The 24336-nt window shown below is 54.0% G+C and overlaps 1 protein-coding gene across 2 annotated transcripts in view; it reads left to right on the forward strand.

The window, feature by feature from the left end:
- The window catches only part of HPCAL1 (hippocalcin like 1), a 107242-nt gene that overhangs the window by 34518 nt on the left and 48388 nt on the right, over positions 1 to 24336 (forward strand). The gene's annotated exons all lie outside the window — the stretch shown is intronic.

Consider the following 24336-nt stretch of genomic DNA (forward strand, 5'->3'; position numbering starts at 1 on the left):
TGGGGTCTGGGGTCTTTAAGCAGGAACTCCCCCAGATACATTGGTAGCTGCTCAGAGACCCAGAAACCTAAATGGGAGCTGTTGGCTTTGTTAAAATCGGGAAGTGAATTCTGTGATGCTCAGTTGTGTTGTAACCTCCGAGGGATGGGGGGAGGATGGGGCTGGCGGGGGGGTGCGGGTCGGTGGGGGTGGGGCCCGGGGCTTCCTGACGATGCCACAGTCTTAGATGCAGCACCCTCTGGAGTACCCTGGAGAAAATGCAAGTATTTAGCAAAGATCCCCAAGTTTGAACTTGAAGGAAGGGGTCCTTCATTTCACAGTGGTGCTGTCTGTTTCATTTAGATGGGGGTTAGGGTTAGGGTATGATTTAGGACGGAATCCCTGACTCCACACTGAATGAGCGTGGGAGGTGGGGGCTGTGCTCCTTTCCCCTGGGGGCGCTCACCGCATTCTCTCCAAGGCCACGGCCCTGCATCCCGTATGCCAGGCCGGACAGTTCTGGGTCCCGGCCTGGGGCGATAAGGAGCTCCAGCCCCTGGCCTCCAGCCCCATCAGGGAGGGGTACGTAGATAATACTGCGCACGGGGACAAGTGCCCAGAGAGCTCCAGGAGGAACTAATGGACCTAGCCTGGGAGGGGTGAGGGAGGCCTCCCGGGGAAGGACGCTTGCCTGGGCTTTTAAGGATGCTAGACTTTTGGCGTGGGAAGAAGTTGGGGCGAACGCATTCCAGGCATAAGGAACAGCATGTGCTAAGGTGTCTGGGCTGTAAAGAGCCAGATATGCTGAAGCCACTCCATAAGCTCCTTTCTGTGGTTCTCCTTCTTTCTCTAGTTGAGTTTTGTTTTGTCCCTGGTCAAGGAGAGGCACAGTATGTCCCCGGGCTGGGCTGTCTGCCCTCTAGGGGCTGGGCCAGAACGTTCTGGCCCGGCCTCTGAGGATTCTCTCTGTCTGTCCTGGGGCCTGAATCCAAGCCTGTGGCATGTTCGTGGCCATTTTGTTTCTCCTCTCCACGTCCTCCATCCCCCTTATGGGTGGGCTGATGCTCCAGCTGGGGCGTGGCTGAGCCACGCAGCAGAAGCACGGGCCTTAGTAAGGGCCAGCTCCCGGTCAGGACCCCGTGTGGGATGGGAGGGAGAAGGAGGAACTATTTTCTTCTCCCTACCTAAGGTCGGGGTTGAGAATGGCAGAGTTTTAGGACAAGAGAAACATTTGTTCCTTTTTATTCCTCTTCACCCCCTCCCTTAGTGTGTCCGTCCTGTCAAAGACCATTCTTCCCTAAGGCGCCCACTCCAGCAACCCCCAGAGGCCTTCCCACTCCCTAAAACCCAGCACACTCATCACTTACCCCCCTTTCCCTGCTCCTCCACTGAGAGGCCCATCCTCAGAGAGTGGCTCTCTTCTGGAGCAAGATGAATGCAACCCGCTGGTAATTCTCACTAGTGTGTGAGAGGGTACCAGCGGCACCCTATCTCCCCCAGGACTCCTGGGGGGATGGGGGCAGAGAATGTGTGGATGGTGAGCCACCAGGCAGGCAGGGGAGCCAGCCTAGTATCTGCCCGCTGACTTCCACATAAGCTGTTCCTGCCGTTCCCGGGGTTGTTCTTTCTTTTGCTTCTGGATTCGGAGGTTTCTTGAAGTCTGTAGCATTTTCAGGGTGAGCGGTGGCTTTGGATAGGGGACCTGGTGAACGGGTTTGCAAGCTGCAGCTGCCTTTGACTGCAGACCCTGGACTGAGTGAGGCCACTGCTGGCTCAGAGTGATCCAGAGAAGGGAGAAAAAGGGTCAGTCTTCGGTCTCTCTGCAGCGCTGGTGCAGGCTGGACAAATGGCCGGTGGCCACACTCTTCCTTAGCAAGTAATTTGAGAGCCAGCCTCCGGCTTAGAAAGACCCGCGCTCCTCTCTGGGTTATTGAGAACATTAGTGCACCGGTTCTTTGAAGTGCATACGCAGTCCAGCCCGAGCCCGGCTAGCGCATCTGCGAAGAGCCCTGACCTGTTGTGTTTTTAACTAGGTTATTGAGCTGTTGAAGGACCAGGGATGAAGGGTCTCTTATTAAAAACTAAACAAGAAACAAAAAAGGCAGGGCAAGCCAAGCAGAAGACGGAGTGCTACGGTGAACTCATCAACCTCGTGGCTTTGATCTTGGAGGACAAGGAAGACGTGGTCTTTGATGTTCGCTCCCTCCACGGCCCGGGCCCGCGCCAGCCGGCAGAGTGCCGTGCCTCCGAGCCAGGGATTAATTACGTAACAGAGCTTCGATCCCCGGGCGGCTGGCCACACTGGGAAGGGGCCCTGGCAGGCTCTGCCCAAGTGCCCCCAGGTGCCTTGGGGTTAGCCTCAGGCCTGCTGATCTGGGAAGCACGAACAAACGCACATCTGGGAAGCAGGTGCGCTGCATAGCGTTTCTTCAATTCTACGGTTACTGTCTTTATGGAACTCCAGAATATCACTCTTCAGGTCCCTGAAATGGAGCCCTATGCAAAGAAATGAAGAAATGTATCGGGGCATCCACAGCCGCTATTATACCATCTGGTGGCTCAGAAATATTTTATAATCAAATGAGTAAGACGGACAGGCATCTGGCTTGCCATACGTATGCGGCTCCCCCCTTCCCTCTCCTCCTTTTGCGAGCTCTCTGCTGTCTTCGGGAAGCACCAGAGAAGCCTTTTCCCAGGCGTAAGAACACCACTTTTCTCAGCTTTGGCTGTGGGCTGGCCGGGCGACCTTGGGCTGCTCTGTTGGCTCTCTCATCCTTGGTCTGTTCCCTTGTAACATGGAGGCCCTCGTGCTCAGTGCTGTTAAGGGAATGAGGTGAGGTTAATAGTGTGTCCTACTAGGAGGCTGTCCTAGTAGGAGGCTGTCCATACTACTTGTCTTAGAAAGACTTCTAAAAATTGTGCACTTGATCTTTTTCTGAACAGAAATGTGATATATGCCTGTTCACAGTAGAATATTTTAAAAATAAAGTAGGAAATGAATTGATTATGTACAATAGCCCCTCCCTCCAAAGGGGTGACCACTGAGAACATTGGGCCACATTTGGGAAGATTTCTGCCGTGGCTTGGCGCGCGTGTGTGTATCTGAGTCCAGCTCAGACTCTCTGGGTCCTGCCGGTCCTCGTTCCCCTGCGGGTTTAAAAACAGCTTGCTTATCACCTCTTTCCATGGCACTGGGGCCGTTTCCTCGTGTCTGGGGGAGGTTGGGAATTCCTGGAGGCCCCCTTCCTACCCCCGGAATCCACTGTGTGCCTGGCACAGGGCATTGGCCATATCGACTTGCTTTCTGCTCCCAGTCCCTTCATTTCTGTGTCCTTGGGGATTTGGACAGGGTCCGGCTTAGCAAACTGTATTTCAAACGTAAGAGCGAGTAATTATGAGAATGTGAGGCTGTGGGCATGGGGTGTGTGTGTGTGTGTGTGTGTGTGTGTGTGTGTGTGCGTGCGCGTGCGCGCGTGCATGATTCAGCAGCCTCTGCCATTCCAGAAGCCCAGGACTGTAAGAGAAGGCCCAGCGTCCTGATAAACTACTCTCAAGTGCAGCATTCATTCATTCTATTAGATGCCTACCATAAACCCAGCACAGTGCTGGGATGAAGAAGCCAGGGTGGTGGTGGAGGAATTTAGGTCCAGTGAGATGCACCTGTCTCACCCTCCTCCTGCACAGAGTGAAGAAGAAACACTGCGTTTCTGCAAAAATAACTCTGAATTCTGGTCTTCTCCCAGGAAACCGAGATTTGCCTGGTGTGGTATTACTTGAACCTTCTTCTGAAAGCAAGCCTGCCTTTCAGCAGGTGAACCGAAGAGCTCCGTGAAGGGGCCTGTCTCAGCTTCATCCAAATTAAGGAGTCAATTTCAGTGTTAATTAACTCTCAAAGAAAATGGCAATGCACTCGAGCCAGGGAGTCCTGATTAGTTTGGTGTTCTATATTGTTCCTTTTCCGTATTTCTTGTTGACCTTCGTAGCATTGGGTCCCTTCATTGGCTCCAGGGACAGTGCTGGCCAGGACAAGGTGGCATTTCTGGATTCCTTCCCATTGTTAGCAGGAAGTAATAGAATCTCATTCTTAAACAAGGTATTTTATTACACATTTTCTTTGCTGGAAAAGCAATACATACTCAAAAACCAAATGGTAAAAAGGAGATTGAAAAAAAGTGACATCTTGTCACACCTGCCCAGGTAACCACCATTATATTTGTGTCCCACCAGAAGCTCTCTTCTGGTACCATCAGCCCTGGCAGTGGAGTTGCTTGGTTGAAAAAGATTAGTAAAGAAAGGATCCAAAAAATGATGCAGACATACCTTGAACATTTTATTTTAACATAAAACATGCATTCATTCTGCCTGTCCCGTTTTAAGACCGAAGCCTTCTTGCATTATGGGCTTACTGGATGACGTCCATATTACTTTTTTTGTATTTCCCTTTAATGCCCCCTCTACTTTTTCTGATTCTCAGTTTCTGTTTCTGTCAAGTGAAATAGGGACTGAGAACCTACTACTTGCAGATTTTAATACACTCCCCCAATATCATACAGTGATTTTTGCCATGCCTAATTTAGCAGTGATCTTTCCCAAATACCTAACACTTGTTTCATAAAAACAATTCCTTTTTAACTCCTATTCCAATGGTTTACATAAAATTTAATTAAGTTATGTAATTACGTAAGTACAACCTGTGGAGGCCGGTTTGAGGACAAGTCTTGGTGAATTCAGAGAGCAGCCCACCCGAAGCGTCTGGCAGGAGCACCTCACAGGGAATGCTGAGAATCCCATAGTCCAGGGGCAGTTTAGGGGAGGCAACTATGCTCATTTTACATATAGAACACTTTGTGTGATTCCTTCTTTTAACTACTTGAGAGAAGTCTCATAATGTTATCAATTCCAGGCTGAAATTTTTACACCTAAACACATAACAGCTAATGTCATACTTACTGGTGAAATACTAAAAGCTTTTTATGACCAGGAATGAGACAAGGATGGCCACCATTGCCACTTCGACTCAGCCTTGTACTGGAAGTTCTAGCCGTTGACGGCAGTTAGGCAAATGAACAAACAAACAAAAAACCCAACCAACCAAACAAAAAACACAAAAAACTGTAAATAAATAAAGACATCTAGATTGGGAAGTAAGAATTAAAACTGTTTGCAGACGAGATGATTTTACATGTAGAAGATCCTAAGAAATCCACTACAAACACTATCAGAGCTTATAAACAAGTTCCGTAAGGTTGTGGGATATAAGACCAATATAAAATATGAATTGCATTTCTGTACACTTGCAATGAAGAACCTGAAAATTGAATGAAGAAAGTAAATCCACTTGCCGTAGCATCAAAAAGAATAGAATGCTTAGGCATAAATTTAACAAAAGAAGTGCAAGACTTACTCTGAAACTGACAACGTACTTTGAAAGAAATTAACAACCTCAGTAAATGGAAAGACATCCATGTTCATGGATCAGAAGGCTTAATATTATGAAGATGGCATTGCTCCCAAATTAATTTATAGATTAAACACAACTCCCTATGAAAATTCCAGCTGAATTCTTTGCAGAAATCGACAAGCTGATTCTAAAATTCATATGGAAATTCAAGGAACCCAGAATAGCCCAACAGTCTTGAAAGAGAAAAACTAAGTAGGAGGGTTTATACTTCCTGATTTCAAAACTTATTACAAAGCAATAGTAATCTATACAGTGTGGTACTGGCACAAAGAGAGACATACAGATCAGTGGAATAGAATTCAAACTCCAGAAATAAACCTTCATATTTATAGTCAGTTGATTTCCAAAGGTAGCAAATAATTCAATAGAGAGAGAATAGCCTTTTCAACAGACGGTACTGGTACAACTCAGTAGTCCCATGTAAAAGAATGAAGTTGGACCCTACTTCACACCATTTATAAATATTAACTCAAAATGGATCAAAGACCTAAATGTTAAGAGCTAAAACCATAAAACTCTTAGAAGAAAAATTGGTGAAATCTGAATTAGGCAGTTGTTTCTTGAATATAATAACAAAAGGATAAATGACCAAAGGACAAAATAGGCAAATTGGACTTCATCAAAATGTCTTTCTTAGGACACCATCCAGAAAGTGAAAAGACAGCCCATAAAATGGAACACAATATTTGCAAGTCACATGTATTCTACACTTGTACTTAGAATAAAGAACTTAGAACTTAGTATTTTAAAAAAAAATCCATTAAAAGTAGGGCAAAGGCCTTGGATAGGCATTCTCCAAAGACGTACAAGCCCATTAAAAGATGCTCAGCATCATTAGTCATCAGGGAGATGCAAATCAAAACCACAAGTTACCACTTCACACCCACTGAGGTTTCTAGAATCAAGTCCAATAAATGCAAGTGTTGGCGAGGACTCGGAGAAATTGGAATCCTTCAACAGGTAGGAATGTAACTGGTGCGGCTGCTGTGGAAAATAGTCTTGGCAGTCCCTCCCAAGGTTAGACAGAGAATTCCCACATGACACAGCAGTTCCCCTCCCAGGTGAACACCCCAAGGAGAGGAAAACTCACATCCACGTGAAACATGCATGTACATGTGGAGACAACCCAGATGTCCATCAGCTGATGAATGAGTAAATAAGATGTGTTAGATCCATACAGTGGAATATTATTTGGCAATGAAAAGGAAATCCTGTTCACATGCTATACTACAGAAGAAGCTTGAAAACAATATGTTGAGTGAAGGAAGTAAGCCACGAAAGACCATGGATTTATGTGATTTCATGTATATGCAGTGTCCAGAATGGCAAATCTATAGAGACAGGAAGTAGATTCAGGGCTGCCCAGGGCTGGGGCTGGGGGCTTCGAGGGGAATGGGAGTGACTATTAATAGGTGTGGGTGTCGGGCGCCTGGGTGGCTGAGTTGGTTAAGCGACTGCCTTCCGCTCAGGTCGTGATCCTGGAGTCCTGGGATCGAGTCCCACATTGGGCTCCGTGCTCAGCAGGGAGTCTGCTTCTCCCTCCGACCCTCTTCCCTCTCGTGCTCTCTATCTCTCATGCTCTCTCTCAAATAAATAAATAAAATCTTTAAGAAAAAAATAGGTGTGGGTGTCTTTTGGGGGAGATGAAAATGTCCTGAAATTGATTGTGGTGATGGTGCAATTACTGAGTTACATACTTGAGATTTGTGAGTTGTGTGCATTGTGAATTACATCTCAAGAAAGCTACTATTTTAAAAACAAAACACCAGGAGCCCTGCTGCCTATCCACACTATGCCCCCAACCTCCCCTCTCCGACCCCCTCCCCTTTCCCCATTCAGATTTCTGGGAGAGGGAGGTTCTGCATCGAGTTCCCCTTGAAGTGTTTGGGACCCTCCTTTTTTCCCTCCCTGATCCCTTAAACCCCTTAGGACCTAGAATATACCTTGATCCCCACCCACATATTGCTGAAACTTTCCTATTCTGGTCTTGAGTCTCTTTCTTAATGGACTGATTTCTCAGTAGGTTTGTGTTTGATATTGAATTAATTATCCTGGAAGCAATTGACTTCTTCCCCCATTGGCAGCTGGTTCCATTGGCACAGGTCTGCATGCTGGGGCAAGACCCAGGCATGTCCCTTCCTGTCTAGTCTTTTGGGGATTTGGCCTCGATATCGGGGGGGTGGGGTCATGGGAGCTCAGGCCTCCACAGAGAGATGGGGAAGGAGCTCAAGGCCTGGCGCTCCCAGCAGGAGCGCTATTGGAATCTCCCTGCTCTGCCAGGCCTTCTGGAACGTTCCAGATGGGGAATGTTCCAGCTGTCTGCACTCTCTGGAGCAGAATGAAAAGAATCTTCTAGTCTTTCTGACCAGCTAGTAAGTTCTTTAAAGGCAGGTATCATTCTTGACATTAAAGAAAAAGAACTGTGAGCAGGTTAGACATTTACCACTTTTTGATTTGAACTGGTCACTGAAAACAAAGACTTCGAGAAGACGATGCTTTGTCAGTCCTGCCAACAGAGGGTGGTGGGATGTGTGGTTGACTAGGTTAAGACGAAGGCAGAGGTACTCCCCACTGCCGTGGGCTGTTAGGCAGTCAGTGAGGATACACTTCTCTGCCTGCAGTTGGCTTGCTAGAGGACCATGGAAAGGTCACTTGGCCTTTCTCTACCTCAGTTTTCTGCCTCGCTAGCTTCAAGGTTTGCTTGCGAACCAGCAGAGGCCTGTGTGCATGTGTTGAGTATGGGACCATGAGGTCAGGGTGGCATCCCAGGGCAAGCCAGGTCCCCTGCGCTCCTTTGCCTCCTTCATCCCACAGATGCTCTCTGAGTACCTCCTACTGCCAAGCAGGTAAAGACCTCCTGGGAGCCTCCCAGTACCTTCATTCTTCCCTTCACTGTAAGTGGCCCCTCCACACCACTCCCCTGCTCCCTTGGATAAGAACCTCCGATCTTCTCAGAAATTCTGGGTACAAACCGAGGCCGACCTTGCCAGGTTAAGGCCGGGTCAGGGTCAGGTGCCTTACAGGTTCCCTTGCCAAGGTGGCCTGGAGGCATCACTATCCTCCTGGCACAGAGGAGTAAACTGAGGCTTCCCGCTCACTGAATAGCTGGAGGCTGAGGCACCACAACTCTAAGCCAGGTCTTGGCCGCAAGCCTCATACTCTTTCCGAGGCCCCGCACTGTCAAGGCGGAGACGGGCTTCTGACTACTCAGACCTCCTTTCTGCCTCTGTCTGCGTTCTTGCATAGATCTGGGGATGGGAATGTGGATGGGGCTTATTGTACCAGTGACCCAGATTTCCCAAGAGCTTCTGATCCTAGATGTGCAGCCCCGTGCATGGACCTCATGTGAAAACTTGCGATGTGACCTTAGTTTTTTCAAACTCCTGTTACCTCCTCCTATTTCCTTCACCTGACAAGCCCACCGAGCCTCCTCTATGAACCAGGCATGACATTAGGTGCTCCAGAGCACACGGTGGGGAAGATGGTATCCTTGTGCCCCAGGAGCTCACAGGCTAGTGGGAGGTCAGTAGACAGACGGGCCTGTGCACCCAGCCTCCTGAAAGAAAGCCCAGGGGGAGCAAGTGGTGGGACACCTTCCTGAGGTGGGTGGTGGCAGCAAAGAGAGAGGGCATTTGGGTTGGGCATTGAAGGGTGCATAGGAGTTTGTGGGACAGTCACACAATTAACTGATCACTAAAAAGTAAGTAGGGAGCAACATTGGGTGTTTAGTCATGACAACTTTTCCTGGAGACTGCGACTGTGTTAGTTTGTGCAGAAACACCTGACGAATAGCTGGGAAAATCACTAAGGGTTTGAATTCCTTTGTTATCTGCTTACCGCCCGGGGCTCAAGGAGATGGAGAAGCTAGTTTTGCAAAGGCCTGGGAGCATTAAACTCCACGTTAGGTGTACACGTTTTTTTCTAAGTAGATAAATAATGACCTTATGAAGGTTTCTTTTGGCTCCGTGGCGGGGGAGGGGGGGGAGGGGGGGCGGTGCCCACAGGACATTGCTCCGCGGGTCTTGAAAATCGGTACCTATTTTCTCTTATTTGGAGAGAGGAGGCTGGGTGCTCCTCTGGCTGAGGTGCTGGGCCATCTTGGAGAGTGCGTTCTCTTCCCCAGGAACATTAGTCACAAAACAGTAATTTACCTCAGGAACTGCACAGAGTGGGATGGTATTGATTTGTGGGCCTTTTGGCAAAACGCGCCTGTTTATAACCGGTGAGAGAGGCAGCCTGAAGACGTTCTGTGTGACGCCTGACTGCATGGTCACAGAGGAGGTCTGCTCTCCGGATATGGGGGGAGAGAGGAGCAGAGCGGGATGTGATGGGGGTGGGGGGTGTGGGAGATGCAGAGAGAGAGAGAGAGAGAGAGAGAGAGAGAAGGTGAGGAGGGAACAGGATGGGGGGGCTTGGCCAGTGCCCTGAGTTCACCCCCACCTGGCCTTTCTCTCTTGCTGGGAAGCACCCTTTGGGGTCAGGCCTCCTGGCCTGGGATCCTGAGGGCTCCTGCCTCACATCTGGGAAGGGACAGCGCCTCCCAGCTGCAGGGGTGGGCTCTCCCTGTCTCCGAGGAGGGGCTGCCCTCTCCCGCCCTCCGGCCCTCTGTCCTGCGTGGGGCTCCCCGGCCAGACGGAGGTGCCACCTCCGACGTCCCGGGCTTCCTCGGGGTTGGGAAGTCCGCTTTCCACCCCCTGGCAGGGGTGGTCACCTCACGTGCGTGGAGAGCTGCCTCCTGCTCCCCCCCGCCCCCCCAGTCCGTGTCACCGAGCATTCGTCCTGCACCAAACGCTGTGGCAGGAGCTGTGGAAGACAACGCACCTCGTGCCTGCAGCATGTCCCGGCCCGCGAGGGGCTCAGTCCTGATACCGCCGACATCTCTCACATGCTCTCTCCGCGCCAGGCCCTTTTCTTTACTCGTTTGCTTATTCATTCCCTCATTTGCTCTTCTGATTCCAGCAACAACCCGCTGAGGCAGGTATTATTGTCTTTGTTTTATACATAAATTGATGCCCAGCAAGGTTAGGTAACTTCCCTAAAGACACACAGTGCCTAAGTTCATGGTGGGATACCCCTTCTAGCCTGGGGGGGCCTGGGGGTGGCTTGAATGAGGCCTCAAAGGACAGCCGAAGAGAAGCTTGAGTAGGGAGGGGCAGGCCGGGACAGTGGGGGGCAGGGGAGCATCACACAGTCCCTTTCGTCCTGCCGCCAGCTGGAAAGGCTAAGTAACTGGTCTGGGGTGTAAAGGTAGGATGGGGACCCACGCTGTCTGGCCCCATAGCAAGTCTGTGCCCTGTACGCCACACCACCCAGGGCTTGGCCAGCAGGAAAGGGCCCCCCCGTGGTGGTGGTACAAAGTGAGTGGTGGGTGTATGGGAAAACCCTCACCTTCATTCTCTAAGGTCTCCCACGGGGCTCTGGGCCCAGCCCCGGCCTTCCCCCAGGTCTCAGCTCCTGCCCTGCACGGATGTGGGCCTGTCCCTGCACACTCCTCCGGCCCGGCCACGTTCAGGGGCTCCCACCTGCACCGGCTACCATCCCACAAACCCTAGCTGTATATTGTCAGCTGCAAAGCTGTTTAAAACAGTGATCTCTCGACTCGTGGGGTAGGCACCTGCTCCGATGTTCCCATGCCATCCATTCAGGGAACTGCGTCCTGAGGTCCAGCGTGGCAGAGGGGGCCGGAGGTGGTGTGCTGGGGACCCAGGAGTCCAGGCAGCCGGGGGGAGGGGAGAGGAGGGAGAGCCTCGGCAGGTGATGGCCACGTGAAGGAGTTCATGACTCCCTGGCTAGCCGAGGCCCATGCACTGTCTTAGGCTTGGCTCCTCCTCATCATGCATTTTCTTTATGTTGTAGCACTTACTTGTCTTCCTTCTTCCTCTGCGGCGTGAACTGTGCCGTGAGGCCGGAGTCTTGTACCTTCTGTGGTGCTGCCGTGGCCGGGAAGCTGCCACTGGTGTGGATGGAAGCGGGAGGGAGGCTCTGCGCTGCATGGTTCTGCCTGGATTGGTTTCACACCATCGCTCGCAGTGTGTTTCCTCCAAGGAGTGTATTAGGAAGAGCCTCTTGCATCTTTATTAGATTAGATCGCCCTAGAATGAGATCCACCACGGAACCAGCAGGTTCTTTTAAACATCGCGACCTTCCCTCCCCACCAGGTGTCTGCAGAACAATGATACTTATTTCTGTTGTTTCCCCGCCTGCAGTGGAGAGAAGGAAATCAAGCAACCCTGTTTTTCTCCCTCCACGCAGTCCCATCCCCACCGGGGATAACGACAGATCTGTCTTCCTGTTACGAAGCGGCGTCTCGTCTTGAGGCAGAGAAAGCGTGTTGTTGTGTTTGCCAGGAGCGAGGCCGCGGAAGGAGCAGCTAGAGGTGGAGGGGGGCACGGCCAGGGCCCCCCAGGTCTGCACCCCCCCGAGCTTCTGCCTCTCCGGGGGAAATGTGGCTATGATTTGGGGCCGCAGCCCCTGCCCATCCTCTTCCCCCGAAACCCGCTTCCTTTCACATTTCAGACACGGCTTTGCTGTAGGCAGCCTTGTGAACGGAGCCTTTCTCCTGGGCCGTGGGGATTCGCTGCAAGAAAGAAGAGTGTTTGACTCCAGTTTCTGGCTACACGTGGCCCCGATCGCAATGCCTCTGGTCCCACTTTACAGACTGGGGACAGATGTGATGTCCGGGTGTCAGGATCGTTGGGTTGAGCCCCATTTTTTTTAAAGTAGAAAGTAGGAAGAGAGAAGCAGGGGTAAAGCGGGACAGTGACCATCTAGAGAGCCTTTGGAAAGAGGGTCTTTGGAAATTCTGGATGACCGAGATGGTGGCCGGGTAGTGGCAGAGGTGCAGACTGGCCAGCGAGGGGCTCCAGGCGGCCCTCAGGATGGAGTCCAGCCTCCAAGGCCATCTGGCGCCCCTGGCCTAGGACTTTCGAAGACTTGGTGGGGCTGTTCTTACCTGGCTGCGCCCACATCCGTTTTCCCTTGTAGCCCCTGCAAGCGAGGTATTGTAGAGTAGTGACTGAGAAGCTGAAACCAGGCGCCTTGGTTGCCGGTCTCTCCTCCCCCCGTCCTGATGCCCTGCGTAGCAGCAGTGAGTCCCTGAGTTGGCATGGGGGGCTTTTCTTCTGCCCTCTGCTTCTTGGGGAGCCACCAAACCATGGGGCCATATCTCACTGGCCCTCTGCCCAGGTAGAGCCTCCCACCTACGGCCTGGGGGCCGTGGAAGGAAGCTTCTAGACCATGAACCCTGACCCCACCTTCCAGGCCTGCTGGGTGGCTGGGGCCTCACCCTCCAACCCCAGACAAACCTCAACCCACGCTTCCCTGCCTCCCGTGACCCTGACCCTGACCTTCACCTCACTGCCTGGTGGGCGGGCGGTCAAGCCAGCGCCCCTCTCCACTCTGAGTAAGGTGCCCCCTTTCCTGGAGGCCAGCACCCCTAGCAGTGGTGGGCGATTTTATCTCCATATTTCTCGATGCATTAATGCACACTTTTCAAAGAAGGCTGGGTTAACTCTGCTGTCTTCACCCAGCCCAGAAGCCCCTAAACTTGCCTCTTACCCCCTTCCTCATCGCCCGCGAATTTGCCTTATGGGTTGATCGGCGCTGCCTTTCATTTATCCATTTGTCTGCTCATCTTTCATCCGACACTCCACCAGGTCCCATGCTGCGGGGTGTGGGATGCTAGCGAGGGCCCCCAGTCTTGAGAGGGCAGTCATAGCCCTAAAGGGCGCATTGATGGAGGAGGCACAGGGCTGGGGGAGAGGCCCTGACTCCCCACGTTGGGTTGGAGGTATGGGGGAGGCAGCCCTGGAAGGGGCTGCACTGAGCTGCTGCCCTAGGAGCCACCAGGGTGTGTGTGTGTGGGGGGGGTGTCAGGCGGGGCGGGTGTTAGGGCTTAGGAAGCCTCACCCAGGAGATTGAGTTCCCCAGACGCCCAGCACCTGTGAGCTGGACCCGTGAGCCAATGGCTTTGGCTGTCCTGTTTCATGAGAGACTTTTTCACAAAGTAACTGAGCGGTCAGCTATGAAAGATGAACAGTGGAAAGCAAAACCCAAAATAAAACAATCCTTTCATCAAACTTTCCCTTGGAAAACAAATCCTATGTGACAAGAGACCAGCCATCTTCCTAGTACTAGAGCCGAGGCCTGTGCATATTCCAGAAGAGTTCTTTGGGATTCTTTCCCTTACTCTCTCCGCTGTCCCCCGCCCCTCCCCTCCCCTCCTCTCCCCTCCCCCTCCTTTGTTCCTTCTTTCTCTCTCTCTCTCTCTCTCCCTTTGAACTTTCTTGATTGCATTTTCATCCCTTGTCCATCAGCATCCCTTCAGAAGCGATGTCTGGGGTCCTGGCATGTGCCACACATTTGCTGAGTGCTGGGGATATGTGAGAGCAAGGTGGCCAGACATGGGCCCCGGTCTCACGGAGCTCACCGTCCAGCCTGTTGGCTGGGGGACCCTATTTCTAGAATACTAACTGAGGATGGGTGAGGCTCCCCTGGAAAACCCTGTGTGTAGGGCCACCCCAGGACACTGTCACGTCTCTCTGAAATTTGAATCAGTTACCCTACTTGGCTTCAAATTATCAGAAGACAGAATCTCTAACCCAAGTCCTTGACCAGTTCCAGCTCTCTCGATGTTTGTCCTGCTTCCTCGTTGGCGCTGTGAAACCATCATGTTTGGGAACTGGAGATGAACTGACTCCCTAGGCTGTGTACACGGTGCTTACCATTGTGATGAGAGCTCTTTCCGTTTTGCAACGATTACTCCAGTACATCGGAAGGTTAGGATCTCTCTTACGGTGAGACTGTTTTTTCATAATAACATTGATAACATTTCTGTAGCTCTTGAAATCTTGCTGACTGCCTTCATACACTTTAGCTAACTTGAGTCTCATGATAGTCCTATGAACTGGGGTTACCGTCTCTCCCATAACAAGGAAACGGAGGCTCAGAGAGGGTAAGGAATGTGCTCAAGGTCACACAGCTGTGAGTGGCAGAGAAGGGCCCTAGGGCTGGTTCGACTTGACTCTGCCCCGTTGAATTTGAGTTACTCAGTCGATGAGTCTTTATTGAGCACTTGCTGTATGCTAGCATTATGAGAGCAGGTGCATACGTGGGGTAGGCAGGAGCACGTGGTGCTCGGGTGGCAGTGGGGACAGAGGGTGGCAGCTGGCGATTGGGACCCAGGCAGGTGGGGGGAGCCCTTGGCAGGTGTGTGGTGGGCAACTCAGGCTGTCAAGCGAGGAAGCGAGGATGGCATCCTTGGGAGGCCGAGCTTCGAATGGCTCTGGTCCTGCTTCCCAGAGAGGTCAGGCCGGAGTTCTCGGGGGTTAACGGCTGCGGAGGGACGTTCTGGGGAGTGTGAGGGACCAAGCATCCAGCAGTGGAGAGAACAGAGAAGGACCGCTTCTGCTTGTTCCTCTGTTTCCTTATTTAGATGAGGCTTTGTTCCTTCAGGAAAGAGAGGTGGGCCGCGGGGTTGGAGCGTGGCCGAGACCTTCGCGGTGACCTGCTGTAACATTCTGCCGGTTGGCAGCCAGGCGAGGGACATAGCAGCCCTGGGTGCTTATCTGCAGATACGGATCCCATTTCTGGGGTGGTGGGAGAGGAGGGAGCCAGGCCCGGAGGCCGTGCACACTGCACGCTGCGTACAGAGGGACCCTGAAGGGGGAAGCTGCAGCCGATCGTGGTCCTGTGCCAGAAAGAAGTGCCCAACAACGGGACTGGTTTCAGCGGTGGCTTTCGCACTGCCACGGCCTGCATGAGAAAAGATACAGTCAGATTATTCCCGAACAGAGAATCTCAGGCTCAGAGGGGGAAAGCGGTTTTCCCAGCGTCACACAGCCCCAGTCTCATTCTGTCCCATGCTGTGTCTAATTTTATTTATTTATTTTTCTGAAATAGACTGGAAGAAGAGAAGATTTTTTTAAATTTTTTATAAAGGCAGTGCAGAGCAGAGCCGCAGAGAGATGGATTTCTCCTAAAGCTGTTCTTCTGAGGTCACTGTGACACCATGGCAGGGAATATTTCTGACTCTGGAGAATTCTGCCACGTGAAGCAAGCCATGCGCCCTTGCAGTGTGGGGGGCTGGAGGCTTGTGCCCTAGCGGCCCCGTTCCTGCTCCCTCGAAACTTGGGTGGTGCTAGAGAGACACTGGGACTTTTTTGGCAGTTTGTAGGAGCTGTAGAAGGGACCTTTTAGGATGTGCCGGCACACAGGCAGGTGTCTAACCTCTCCTTGTGGCATTCCAGTTCAATGATGGGTGCAGGGACGTCCTTATGTTTCTGAGAGGTGTCGCCCACCTTCCATCGGAACCCCCAGGCAGCTCGTGGGCTGTGATGCGGACTCCTGGGTCCTCCCAGGCCGTACTGATCAGGATCTCCAGGGCAGGACCAGGCAGCTGCATGTTAAACAGGCTCTGAGGTCAGCCCCGGTGTGAGCCCCCTGGCCCGGAACCCGGACATGGTTCAGATCTGGAGCCAGCCTCCACGGGCTGCCTGACCTCCAGTGAGCTGCTTCCCATCCTTGAGCCTTGGGTTTCTGGTCTGAAAGTTGGATATACCACACCTACCGTATTAGGTCATAGGCTTCCCTAGGGCCCTGTGGCGATTTTCCTGAGTGGTGAGGGGGGCCCAGCGCACCGAGCACAGGGATGCGGGACCTGCTCTGCCCTCCGGGTGTGGCTGCGGGTGCAGGGGCGGAGGGGCTGGGACCTGACCTGGGGTTGCCAGGGAGACAGAAGCTGGGAGGGTGTGTGTGCAAGGGGCGGGGGCGGGGGACTCCGGGGAGACAGATCTGATAAGTCCCATGGGAGGCACCCTCAGGGCCGGCCACTGATTATCAGAAGGAAATGTTCCTTTTCCTGTTGGCTGGTTTTCGAGGAACTTCTCTTCCCTCCCCTGACTTCTTGCCGAGGAGTCTCCTCCTGCCCGGTCAGTTCTCCCTCGCCTGTCGCTGCCGTCCCCCCAGCAGGTGCAGCCCCCCCTTTAAGGAGACAGTCCCTCACGACTTCCCAGTGCTTGTCCTTTTGTAGCTGGGGCCTGGGCACACGACAGCTGGCCATATCCTGAGCCGTGTGCTCTCATGTGAGGTCACCCAGGTGTCATCGGGCATGTGCGAGGCCCCTCTGACCACCAGCCTGAATGCAGGGAGTCCCAGGGAGCTGGATGCAAGGGATTTGTGGCCCCTTTCTCTGCACGTGCTCGCACCCCCCACCCCCAACGCACACACGTAGGCCCAGCCCCCAGAGGCAGTCATGGGCAGGGCTGTCCCCATCCTCTGGAACTTGGTCACCCACATGGTTTATAGGTGAGGAAATGGATGTTTTGGAACTAGAACTCAGGTCCCCTAACCCTGCTCTTGCTCCTCTCAGACGATATTCTGGGACAGTGGGATCCTGGTTACCTCAGCGGGCGACCCCACCTTCTATGCACCTGCTCCAGGCCCGAGTGTGAGCGTCGGGGCGGGGGGTTGGTGTTTGCGAGCGACTGAGCCCCAACTCTGGGGATGTGCTTGGAAATAAATGTGCCCTCCGGCACCAAGGTGCATGGGTGGGGTGTCTGCTATGTGGACAGACAGCCCATAGTCCACATGGGAGATGGGGTGGTGCTGATGCTGGCCTGGGGAGGGACAGGCAGGTCTTCCTCACCGAGGGCTATTTCTGGGAGTTGCAGCTGGGAGACCATTGCTTCTCTTCCCACCTGTTCTGGGTGGTTCTTCATCCCTTTGACATCGCAGTGTGCCCCACCTGGCCCCATAGTCTTCACCTCCCTCCCCTGCTGCAGAGAGTAAGTCGTAACAGCAGCTAACAGGCGCCAGGCTTTGCAGGTCATACGCACCCTCACTCAGGCTCCCACTCATCTGAGTGCCTCTTGTCCTCACCTCACAAACAGGCTCGCAGAAGGTGGAGTATGAGAATCCTGAGCTGTCTGTCTGGACCAGCCCCAGGTCTTCTGGTTTCTGCAAAAGCAGTCCTCCTGTAGAAGGACCTCCCCTGCTCTGGATGTGCGTCCCCACCCTGTGTCCCACAGGCCCTTCCCCTGAGCTCAAGCCAGACTGGAATGTGGACCGGGGAGGGACTCTTTGTGTACCAGAGGAGCTCTCTGCTCGGCTCCCATAAATACCACAATCTCCCAGTTCGCTTTAAGAGCTGGTTTTTCGAGAGCACATCTGTCCAGGACCAGGAGAAGTACCCGTGCCAAGCTCGTGGCGTTGGCCCGTCCTGGTGTGCTCCTTCCCAGCCCACCCGCAGCCCCATTCTGTCCACCTCAGGGCTCAGGTGTCGCCTCTGGAAGCCTCCGATGCCCTCCCCACCTGCCACGGGCTCCCCACATGGGCCTCTGTCCTGATTTCCAGTCCCTGATGCATCTCAGCCTCCAGCAGCGGCACAGGGAGCCCTCAGCATGCCAAGAAAGTATTGCGGTGTGGCTGTCAGACGGAGGATGTTGGAGGCCATGGGGGCCCCAAGTGTATCTCATACAGTGCCCTTGTTTTGGGGGGCTGCATCAGCCTGGGACTTTCCGGGGGGACAGCCAGATGCAGGGCAGACACCGGCTCCCTCCGTGTGTGAGGATGGGGTGTTCGGCCAGGCAAGGGGTGCCTGGAGCCACACAGAGCGGTTCTGGTCCCACCTCTGCTGAGAGGCCGCCGTGTCGCCATGGGGAGTCCAAGGGAGATGAGTCTGTCTAGCGATTTCCAGTTGTTTCTCTGTTTATTGTCATCTGCTGGGGACTTAAGGAGACCTTCCTCCCTGCACGTGAGGCAGTTATTATATGAGATATTTAATCCAGGGAGGGTGGGCAGAGACTGGTGTTTTCTCAGGGGGCACTTTTTGTCATAATTTAAACTAAAATTTTAATATCTCTCTTATGGAAAATTCATAAACTTTAGAAAGAAACCAGTAAAGCAAAATAATAATCACCATAATCCCACATGTCAGTTCTGATGTCAGTTTTTGGCTTGCTAGCATAAATGCATCAAAGTGCCGGAAAAGCCCCTGTCCCACACCACAGCCCCCTGACTAAAGCTCCCAGAGAAAACTGTGGGGCTGTTGTCACAAGGAACCCTGTGCTGGGTGGGGGATGTGGACACAACTGCGCTGGAGCAGGGGCAGCCCTGTGCCACTCGCACTGGAGGCTGTGCTGTGTGGGATCCTCATGCCTCATCTGATCCTTGCCCTCTCTACCGGCGGCCTGTGTGTATGTGCACTGTGTGCGCACACGTGTTTATGTGGGCATCTGTGTGCACAGGTGTGCATGTGTGTGTGCACACATGCATTTCTCTGTGTGTTTGCCAGTGGGCATGCATGTGTGTGTTTATGTGCATACTTGTGTGTGCTCATGTGTGTCAACATGCATGTCAGTGTGTACGTATGTGCCCATGTACATGAGGGCATGCATATATGTGTGTATGCTAGTGTGCTCATGTGTGTCAACATGCATTTCAGTGTGTACGTATGTGCTCATGTACGTGAGGGCATGCATATATGTGTGCATGCTAGTGTGCTCATGCATGTCAACATGCATGTCAGTGTGTACACATATGTGCCCATGTACGCGAGGGCATATGCATATGTGTGCATGCTTGTGTGTGCATGAGTGCTCATGCTTGTCTGCATGCCACACGTGCATGTCAGTGTGTGTATGTATGTGCCCATGTACACGGGGGCGTGCATGTGTGTGCATGTGTGCCTGCATGTCACACGTGTGTCTGTATATGTATTTGCCCATGTGTGTGGGGGCATGCATATATGTGTGCATGTGTGTGTGTCTGCATCTCAGACACGCATATCAGTGTGTGTTTGCCCATGTGTGTGGGGGCATGCATATGTGTGTGCATGCGTGTGTGTGCATCTGAAACATGCATGTCAGTGTGTGTATGTGTCCATGCACGTGGGGGCATGTATATGTGTGTGTGCATGCTCGTGGGGGCATGTGTGTGCATGTGCATGCGTGTCTGTGTGCACACATCTGTGTCAGTGTGTGTGTGTGGGTGGATGACAGACATGCATCCACATGGACTAGACTGGAGCCCCCTGAGGGCGGTTCTCCTCCTCTCAAGTGGCCAGTGGAGCTTCAGTGACACCTGTCGCCTCACTCAGGAGCCTCCCGACTGCCCCAGGTGCAACGAGCCCTTTTGTTCGAGCTCAGTGCGGTTCCTTGGCATTTCTCCAGCAGCACACCTCCTGTGGCTTTGTCTTTTATTTTTACTCGCGGTCGTGGCTTCCTCCCCTTGGACTGCTCTTCTCGGGCCCTGCTGGCCGTGGCGTCCTCAGGTGTGGGCCTCTGCCACAACGCCGTGCACCAGGGCTCAAGGTCAGTGGGTGTGTTTAGGCTTGAACAATGATGTGTTTACTGAGCTGCCCTGCCACCTGCACCAGCAGCTCCAAATGACATTTCAGGAATTGAGTTACATTTCAGTACTTGCAGAATCCAGGAATAGATCATTTGATTGTATCTTTTGGAAGTCATTGCCACAACTGGCTTCATTTTCTGAGCCACCATCTATCCCGAGTGGGGAGACATGGCAGAGGAATGCCATCATGACCGGATTTTCCCAAAAGCCTGTCTCCCCACCTGGCGGCGGCCCAGGGTTCCCCCCCAGGCGGGGGGGTGGCTGCACCGGAGGCCGCCACGCCTGTCCCAGTGGTTGAATCTGCCCAGCGCGAGGCCAGCCCGGTCCCGCTGACGATGCCACTTCAGGGTGGCCACAGCGAGGGAGCTCCCTCCAGCTCTGTGGGGCCAGGGGCAGGGAGCCATCTCTTTTGCCTGGGAAAGTCATGGAATGCCTGTGCCTGATTTCTGTGCCCCATCTGGCCTCGCAGGGGTGTGTTTCCCCGGGGGCTCACTTTGGTCTTCTCTCGACATCCTGGGAAGTTCCCTCTGGGTTCTCCCAGCCTCACAGTCTTGGGAGGATCTACAGAAATCTCAGGATGCCCTTCCTGACCCTGCAGGGCATCTGCCTTCCTGCTGCCCAAGTGCTTAGTGGTTGCAGGGCCAGGAGGCGGGGGGCTGCGTGAGGGGAGCCACTTGCCCTGTGCTCCCGTTTGGGTTCTCCGTGGAGCCGGGCCGGTATGAATCCGGAGCTGCCTGCTGCTGGAGAGAGGTGGGTACAGTGGGCAGGAAGCGGGGTTCAACCCCAGTGTTGACTGCTTCCCGGGCTACTTCCAGAGAGAAGTGAGCTTTCCTAAGGAACTTCTGAGGAGAGAGCTATCTTCCAGAAAGCCGACTGTCCGCCCTTGGCCAGCTCTTCCCAGCTTGCCTAGCGTGCTTCTTCTTTATACTCCGGCCCTTGCTGTTGGCTTGAGGAAGTCAGCCCGGCCCGTCTTGCTCTGGGGTGATTTATGCGTCGGGTCAAATTTTGAGAGATCTGGGCTGATGGCGGGGCCTCCGATTTCATCTCTCACTTAGGGTCCCCGCCTGGTGTTGGGCACGAGGCTGCATGAGTACAAGCAGGCTTCGCCCTAGTAAATGAGAATCAGGTCAGTACAGAAGTCAGATAGTTGATAAAAACGTGCTTTGGTGTGTGGTGGTTTTAACAGGTGGTTCTAGATGCGCACGCGCGTGGATAGTTCTAGATGCATGTACCTGTGGGCCTCCTGGTCGCTCTGTAGTTCAGCTCCATCTGACAGGCATCGGTAAGCACCAGCTGGTGCCGAAGCAAGTTCTAGAACTGCAGACCCCGCCCCTGCTCCCCCTCCCCCGACCCCCGCAGGGCCTACGGCTGGTGGGGGTTGGAGATAGGGCCCCTGCTGTGGCAGGAACCCTCGGAGGAGTCCCTGAGGCCTTGTTGGAGGAGGGGGCTGCTAAGCAAGCCAATTTTGTCTGTTGGAAGCTGTTCCCTCTTAATCAAATAATAATGAATATGCTGTGTTTGGATCCCCCAGGGGAAGCGGAAAGTGAGGTAAGAGGCAATGTGAACTCAAGCAGGCCAGATTTACTTAGACTTTGAGAAGTTCAGCTTATGGTTTTGAAAAAGGAAAAGGCTCTGGCCTCATTAGGCCACCCCCTGTGCGTCCTTGAAACCTTTTCCCTCCTTGAAATGTGCTTCTTAACATTCTGGAAAAAACAACGTTCTCCTTCTATATATGGTCCTTATCTGGACGTGCAGATGCATACCTGGTCCTCTTATCTTCAGCAAACGACTGGGTTGGGCCCCGGGGAGTGGTGGGGACGCAGGTACTGGATTTGGCATTGTGCCCAAGTAGAGCTAAACACTTGTGTGTGGGCCCTTGCTGGAGATCTCTAGGAGCCCTCTGCTGCTTGCATTCCTGAATTTCTCCTTGCCCTTAGAGGTGACGACTTTCCCAGTTCCCAGCAGTGCTGGGGCCCGGTGGGGTGTGCGGCTGAAGAAAGGGGGGCAGCATGTGTGTGCGCCCAACAGGTGCATGCATGGACTTGGATGGGGGTGGTCTTGGGGGTTAGGATTTTGGCCTGGTGGGTTTTTGGCCTGTTTAGTATATTTGTCCCCGGCCGTGGAAGCTCTAGGGCCTCGTGCAGAACTGGACTGTCTCTGTGAGGAATAGTTAGTTCGATGCTGACAGGAGGAAGCTCCAAGGAATGTGGGAGGTGCTGGCCTCAGGGTGGGTTGCTGTGTCTGACCCCAAGCAGGGTCCCCCGTGGCGGACTGAGGGGTGACAGTGAGCGGGCCCTTGGACAGGCTGCCCTGTGGTACCTGGACACTGGGGTCAGGCTCCGGACATGAGGTGTCACTGACACGGGCCTCTTGCAGGCCATGGGAGCCTGCCCAGGGGTGTGATCCAGGGGCATCCACGAAGGCACCACCAGAGCCCCCTCAGCTGCTGGAAGATCCCGAGGGTGCGTTCCTCTGTCATGTGGCACCCGGCTCCTGGGGTTGTGACAGGCTTGCAGGTGGCAGCCATGTCGAAGGAGGATCGGGTTCCAATCCTGACCTCCCACAAGCCTCTGCCCTCCCTCCCTGTGGTCCTCAGTCTCCCCACCTGTAAGGCCAAGGACCCATCTGAGGCTGTTACCGAATTGGACATGTTATGGGGCTGACCGTTTGCCTGTGGGGGCCCGAGCTGGTGCCTCTAGGATCCAGGACCCGGTGGTGAGCCGACAAGAAAAGCAGGGGACGCAGGGGCTGCTGGGCAGGGAGGGGGTATGACCCGGGACCCTGGAGTGGCGCTGGTGGCCCTTGGGAACTGGTTAGGCAGGTTTAGGCAACGGCATGAGGCTTGGGCGGCCCTGCTGTTTGCGGTTTGGGGGGGTTTGTGGGTGGCGCCGGCTACGGGGCTGGAAGGGAGAACCAGGCTGAATAGCCATCAGCCCCTGGAGCCAGGCAGACAGGCAGAGCTGACATCCACATCTGCCCTGTGGCTGACCTGTTCGATGCTTCTCCTCTGGGAAGAGCTCTTCTTAGCAAACTGTTCACCTTGCTCGCTTTGTGACTCCACGTCCCCTGAATGCAGTTTCACCTGGGCTGAATGGCCCTGCCCGGAGAGGCAGTCCCGGGGTGCCGGCCCCACTCACTGTGCCCTCAGCCCCAGCCCCGGGCTCCCCAGCAGGGAGAGGGGACCGTGGAGGAACCGCGTCCTTCTTCCCATGGCCCGTGGACACTAACCTTCATTTCCGAGTGGCCTCCTCACCCCATGCTCCCCATTTTCCCCATAGGGCTGCTCCATTCATCTAGAGACGCCCCCTGAGCGGCCAGGTGAGGTGCCCAGGAAGTCCCCTCTGCCGGGCCTGGGCCGTCTCACCCCCACGGGGGGCAGTGTGCCATGGAGGACGGGGCCCTGGCTTCCAGCCATGGTCCTTTGCTGCCCCTGTGGCACCGTGCCCGGGTTTGTTTGAGAAACTTCCACGCAGCTACTCCTTGGCGACACAGAGACCTCAGGGCACAGGCTAGCTGCACCCTCCTTGGGTCACAACTGGGTCTGCCGGCGCTTGGGACTTTTCTCTCTCCCTCAGAGGGCCGTTTCACCTTCTTTTTTCTTCTGCCCAACGAGCTTCAGAGATGAAGGAATACCCCGTGGGGGTCTTTCTCTAACATTAAAGCACACCAGTGTGCTGCTGAAATGTGGCGGGTAGAGCGGACGGTCTCCGTCTAGTGTCGCCAGAGGTCCCGATTTCACATTTGCTTTATCTGTGTTTCTCATCATCCCCGGGGGGGCTAAAGAGCAGAAACCCTGCGTTTTCTTGGCGTGAGCCACACCAGAGAGCCGAGTGCGCCGTGGGGTGTGCTGGCTGGGGAGAGGGGGAGAAATCGCGTGAGAGGCACTTCATCGGGGCGCCGTTGGATTCCGCTTGAGTGTGTGGAGCGCTCACTCTATGGCCTCCATCAATTATTAAGCACCTGTTATGTTCCAGACACTGTTCCATGGGGGGGATACATGATGAGTAAGGCCTGATGCCTGGGAGCCTCCAGCTGGGTGGCGGGGAGACAGGTCCCTGGGGCAGCAGGGGCCCCCACAACTCCCTGGCCTGGAAGCCAAGGCTGGTCCTGGAGAAGGTGGCCAGCTTCAGGGTTCCCCCTGCTCCCCCGTCTCTGGAAGTCCCCTGGGGTCCCCTCTCCCTGCCCTCCATCCCTTCAGTGCCCTCCCCAGTGAGGAGAACAGTGCTACAGGGCCCCCCCAGAAAGGGAGCGCTGCCTTGCTCTCCTCCAAGTTGACCTTACCTTCCAGTAAGAAGGGCTTGAACAGGTGTGACCCTAGGCGCCCCAGAGCACAGCCACGGGCCGGGCCTGTGAGAACAGCCGAAGGAGAACAGCCTGTGGGCCAGTGGGGCCATGGGCCCGGGGTGGGAGACAGTCAAGATTCCTTGACTGGAATGGAGGCAGGAGAGGAAACTGAGGCCCGGGGGCGGAGGGGCCTGTCCGGAAAGGGGCAGGACAGGGCCTCCGAGCAAGTTCTCTCTTCCCCACGCTGAGCCGCTTCTCCATGA

Source organism: Eumetopias jubatus, unplaced genomic scaffold, assembly GCF_037043125.1.
Source record: "Eumetopias jubatus isolate StellerSeaLion01/CBP00866 unplaced genomic scaffold, mEumJub1_p1.0 scaffold_9, whole genome shotgun sequence".
Lineage (NCBI taxonomy): Eukaryota > Metazoa > Chordata > Mammalia > Carnivora > Otariidae > Eumetopias > Eumetopias jubatus.